This window comes from Centroberyx affinis, unplaced genomic scaffold (genome assembly GCF_046629955.1).
Source record: "Centroberyx affinis isolate AG114_WGS23_722 - 3 ecotype Tasmania unplaced genomic scaffold, CSIRO-AGI_Caff_v1 ptg000773l_1, whole genome shotgun sequence".
NCBI classification, from domain to species: Eukaryota; Metazoa; Chordata; class Actinopteri; order Beryciformes; family Berycidae; genus Centroberyx; species Centroberyx affinis.
This window is the reverse complement of record NW_027279381.1, coordinates 284831-290830: the sequence shown is the minus strand read 5'-3', so window position 1 is coordinate 290830 and position 6000 is coordinate 284831.

Genomic DNA, 6000 nt, shown 5'->3' with positions numbered 1-6000 from the left:
CATGAAAAAGTAGTCATTGCTATTCATATTTTTTGTTTATATTTAGACCATTTTGAGCTCCGCAAAATGGTGGTTCTTTGGCTCCGCCCATCACATCTTGCTGTATGTATTGGTTAACGATACAAGATTCAACTTTATTGTCCACTGGGTTAAAAATAAACCGTTGACATCAAACAGATGAGTTAAAATGGCAATAGAAGAACACATAATTCAGAACGAGAGCAACAAACTATAAAAAAAAATTACAATTGACTATAATATAAACATTCAGACCTATAGGTGAATTTAAGATACAGTAGAGTTCATTTTCCAGTGACAGTCGTCTTTACCTTGTATTTTCCTTTGCAGTGCTGCGGTGTAGTGGGTGTTACTGTCCCTGCCAAATGTTTAAGGTAGCCTATATACAGTATGTGAACTGAGAAAAAACCACTACAACATAGGATTGCATTTGCCATCACCATCTTCTGAACGATCACCGGAGGGCCTGGGTCTAATTCAACTGAAAATGTGTGGGCGTAAATTCATGTCAAGCTGTGACATGGAAGAGAGGATTCAGTGTCTTCATCTTATGCCAGAACATTTATATACTAACACAGTTTGCTCACAGACTTTGGCACAAACCACACCTGTATCTCTGTTTCTAATATGTGATACATGTCAACACATAATAAATCACCAAGCATAAATGTTGAAAATTTGGGTCACTCATGCTTGTTTCATAAGGTAATGAGCGGCGATAGAAATCTCTGCAAGTCTCTTATGCCAGTGTGAAGGATGGAGTGTGTCATAACGGTCACTTTTAGCTCTCCCACAAGGCTTGTGTGTGTGTGTGTGTGGTGGTGGTGGGGGGGGGGGGGGCATGCATGTTATATCACCTCATGATACGTTATCTAATGCAGAAATTTTTGTAGAAGAGAGAGAAGAGAACCACCTTGGCCTGCTCTATGTTTGAGCTGCCTCTCCCTATACACACACACACACACACACACACACACACACACACACACACACACACACACTCCCTGTGGGGTGAGCTGAGCAGACAGGACAGCAGTGGAATCTGGGACTTAGGGGGAGATGAGTCACAGAGATTCATGTCATCCTTATACAACTTTCCAATTACGCAAATAGTAAGTTGTGAAATAGTAAGTTGGTAAGAGAGCTGCCGTATGGAAAAATGTTCTGATTGTTACGCAATTCATTACTGGGGATTCATAGTTTAAAGTGGCCATGTGTCGCCTTTTTAAACATCAATAAATCACTGTCAGTAATGATACCTTAGTTACCATAAACAAATAAGAGCCTGGTGGAGACGATTGTTCTCCTCTATCTCACAGCAGTGGTATTGTTAGTTCTAGTGTTTCTCCACATTAAGACTACATTTCCCATAAGCCCCGTTGCTTCCTTATATAAATAAATATAAAAGGTATATTATATAAATTTTACTGAATGTTGCGGACTTGGGGAGAACAACAGTGGTCCCAAGCTGACCTTCCCAATCAAAGAATTACATACAAAAATAAAGTGCCAAATAAAACAGGAATAAATTGCTGAATTCCAGGACATCAGTTACAAGATCAACATGTCACCAATATAAATACAACATGAATATATAAATACAATACAACAGCCTTATGTAAACAACATAACCGACAATGTCATCATAAACAAAATAAAATCGACATAGCCAAGGTCGGCAACATCGTGAAACATGAAACGTGAAACAACCGGGAGCCAGAAGGTAGGATCTGAAACTCTGAGTGAAGGGGCTGGGCGCTGACTGATAGGACTGATTTAGCCTTCCGCACTACCTGTCTGTTATACAGGTCAGTTACTTTGCTGGACACCTAGGATTTTACTGCTGACTTTCATTATTTTGGAAAGAGCAGTTTTGATCTTTACGCTGAGATTGCCATACCAGCAGATTACAGAAAATGTTAATACAGACTCAATGCAGGATTTGTAAAAAAGGGTCATGAGGGTCTTATCAACATGGAACTTTGACAGTTTACGAGGGCAGACAGTTGTTGCTGGCTCTTTTTGCAAAGCATCTCTGTGTTGGAGTTAAAATTCAACTTATTGTCAATCAAGCTGCCGAGGTACTTGTATGTTTCTACAACTTCTACCACCTGCCTCTTGATGGTAGTGCTCTGAGGAGCAGAGGGCTAAAATCAATGGGCATGTCCTTCGTCTTTGCCACATTTAGTTGCAGGAATGCCCTATCACGCCATTGTACAAAATCATCTACAACAGGACCATGGTCGTTTTCATCGTCGTGGAGGAGACTGATAATAGCAGAGTCATCTGCAGATTTTAAAATGTGTCTGTTGTCATGCTGGCAATCGTCAGTATAAAGAATGTAGAGGAGTGGTGAAAACACACCCCGTGGATGATGACATCTCCTCAGACAAACAACCATTCACCCTTACTCTCTGAGTTTTGTCAGTTAAAAAGTCAAGAATCCAGCCCACTATGTTAAAATCAAGGTCAAAGTTTTCTAAGAGCTTGTCTACTAAAATGTGGGGTTGAATTGTATTAAAAGCGGATGGAAAGTCAACAAATAAAATCCTAGCATGTGTTTTACTACCTTCAAGGTGTGTGAATAACAGGTTTAGCACAGTGGCAGTAGTGTCTTCTACCCCTCGCTTAGCCCTATAAGCAAACTGCAGCGGGTCAAGAAGATTCTCTGTTTTTGTAAGGAGCTCTTTTTTCAGCAGTTTTTCAAAACACTTCATGACTAAAGAGGTCAGGGCAACTGGCCTGAAGTCATTTAGTACTTTGGGGTGATTGTGTTTGGCCACTGGGATAACTGTAGACTGTTTCCAAATTTTCGGCACTCTCTGCTGATTGAGGGACAGCTGGAAAATGTAATGAAAAATGGAACCTAGTTGCTCTGCACAGGATGAGCAGGCGGCTGCCTACATGGTCAGGCCCGGGGCTTTTCCTAGCTCTAGAGTGGTTAAACGTATCGCCACAGCACATACATCAAAAGGGGGTGGGACCACTGTCAGATAGGTTAGTTTTCTGCTCTAGAATGACATTCCTGAAATTGGAGGTGTCAAACCTCAGGTAAAACTTATTGAACTCTTGTGCAAGCTGTTTGTCACATGTGAAACCCTCCAGCACAACCTTATTCTTTTTGCTCCTTGTGCCAACAATAGTTTTCATACCGTCCCAGGCAGAACCTAAATTGTTGTTCCCAATCTCCCTCTCTATCTTTTCTTTGTAACGCTGCTTTGCTCTCCTTATTTCAAATTTCACTTCCCTTTTCAGCCTGTTCAGTTCTGAGAGGTTGCCCTCCCGAAACCCCATTCATTTATCCCATATGCCATCTATGTTTTGATCTCAAAAGTGTTTTGGACTGAAAAATACCAACAAACGTGAAGGCAAATAATACCATACATAGCACCTTTAACGATACAAAATAGTAATGTGATACTTATTGATCCCAATAGGTAAATTCTCTCTCCACTTGCCCCCCTCCACAGGGAGGTCAGAGGCAAGCCAAGATTCTGGGGGGGGGCACAGTTAGAGCGGGGGACATGGGGGTCCTTCCCCAGAAAAAAAAAAGAAAATAATGACGCAATTTTCTGCAATTTGACATATATATTCAAAGACTTTTGGGGGGATTATTTTAAAACTTCACTAAATCAGTTTTTGTAGCTCAGTAATCTCCCACTTTATATTAGTGTAAATACTGTATATTTATTTAGAAATTTTCATGTCAATTAATTTGTGCTGTTATGGTTATTGAAAATGACACTCATTTATTCACTCACTTCTACACTAGCTTCTACACTGCTGCCACTGCTCAGCAACTTTAACTACCTGATCATCATCATCATCCCTTGATTGGTCTGAAATGGTCATATGAAAGAGGGAACAAATCTTTCAATGAAATCTGCATACATTTCCATGAAGGAAAAATAGCTTATCACTATAAATCTCACCTAAGATAACCTAGCTACCTCTTGCACTATCAACCTCCTGACTGAGGACAGGGCTGGGGCTTTCTGACGTTTTTTTTGAAACGACGAGATTTTCCTCTGCATCTTGACCTGGAGATATCAAATGGAATTCAGTGTTTTGTTAACTATAACCTGTGATAGTGGTGGTAAAAACTATCATCTTCTCGTAAATAGGATGCTATACTATCATAAGTCACGACTAGCTAGCAAGCCAGAAGGCTAAACCAGAGGTTCTCAATTGTTTTTCAGCCAAGGACCCCTTACAAGATAGAGAATATACCGGGGACCCCTGCATTCTGATTTGTGATTTTGGGCTATATAAATAAAAATTGACTTGACTTGACATGTATGTCCCTTGGAATAATCTGACGTAGCCTATTTTTTACACTTCTATAGTCTTAGTTATGTGAAAGAACAACACAAGAGAAGTGTATTAGAAAGATATTAGATATGTATTAAAAATATTTGCACCATCTCAACACAGAATACCCATAAAACAATCAATCAATTAGCTGCAAGTAACACTGTACCTAAACAAAATATCAAAGGCAAATCAAGAGAAAAGTGCTAATTCAAAGTACATTTCAGTACACAAACACACACACACACACACACACACATCAAGATAAAGTGTTTCACTCTTAGTTCATACGTAATGATTGATAAAAGTCTAATCATAAAATAAATGCAGGCTATAACAAACTGAACACATGCTTGCATTGCAATTGGACTCATCCAATTGAACCGCAAATTTAGACACTCTCAATCTTTCCAGGAGTTGTGACTTGATATCAGAAGACATGTCCTCTTCTGTACACTTCTTTTCACGGACCCCCTGGCAGAGTGCCACAGACCCCTGGGGGTCCCTGGACCCCACTTTGAGAACCACTGGGCTAAACAACCGGATTGAGGGATGGCTACTAACTTTAGCTGGTACTAGCCAACTATCTTGCTATGCAAACTATGCCTATATTTCTCAAATGCAATTAAGTGTGTATAACTAATTGCATTTCATTTTCTCGTTTGAAAAGGGGATTGATGCTCTGCTAACCACTTCAGCAACACACCGTTAAGCTATAGCCTACATCTCCTCCAGCATTGATGGGCAGCAGAGTGCTGTGTGCGTGCGAAGCATGAACCGAGTTCATCCTGCAACTTTTGGAAGAAACCAATACAGGGAAAGGGGTGTGTGACTTTTTGAGGTATGATCTATGACATAATTAGAAGAATACGTTTGACTCATAATATAAAATGATCATAACTACATATTATAAAAAAATAGTAATAAAATAAAATAAAAATATCAAAAATCTGGTGGGGCACGTGCCCCCCCAGCTTGAATGGGCATGACGCGGCTGGTCAGAGGTCAGCCACAGATTTCAGCAGGGTGACAGTTTGGTGACAAAGGCCCCTGCTGCCCCTAATGTGTCAGATTGGTTTGTCTGGATTTATGTGACTTCAATTTGATTGAATAGGCAAGAGTATCCTAAAAAGCACACTGAAATCATCCAGGGTGGCACGTTAAAGTCACTGGCTCTACAGTGACGTTTCCAACACGGTCTTTGTAGCAGCAGCCACGTGTCGGTGGCAGCAGAGATAACTGAATGGCTGATGGGTGCCTTGTCTGTGCCTTGTCTTCTGTTAGAGCACAGATGATTTTATCACAAGCAGGGCCGAGGTCCATGTGTTTTCAGTGGCAGCAGATTCAAGTTAATATTTGAAACTAGACACCATTTGTTTTCACATCATATCCCATGATAAAAAACACAGATTATTACCTGAGTGGAAATGCTTTAATGTTTTCTTTTTTTATTATATGACTCAAAATTATGAGCATGTGTTTTAGGTGTAAGTACATAATGACATTATGTATTCAACACTGTAGCTCAAAAACAAGAGTGGGGCAATACTTTGGCTGCTTATATAAAGCATTACATAAAACAATACATCAATTCCCCTCCTGGAACAGTGATATAACCGGGGATGGAGACAAATATTTCAAGTCCCGACAGTAAACCAGACACGAAATACA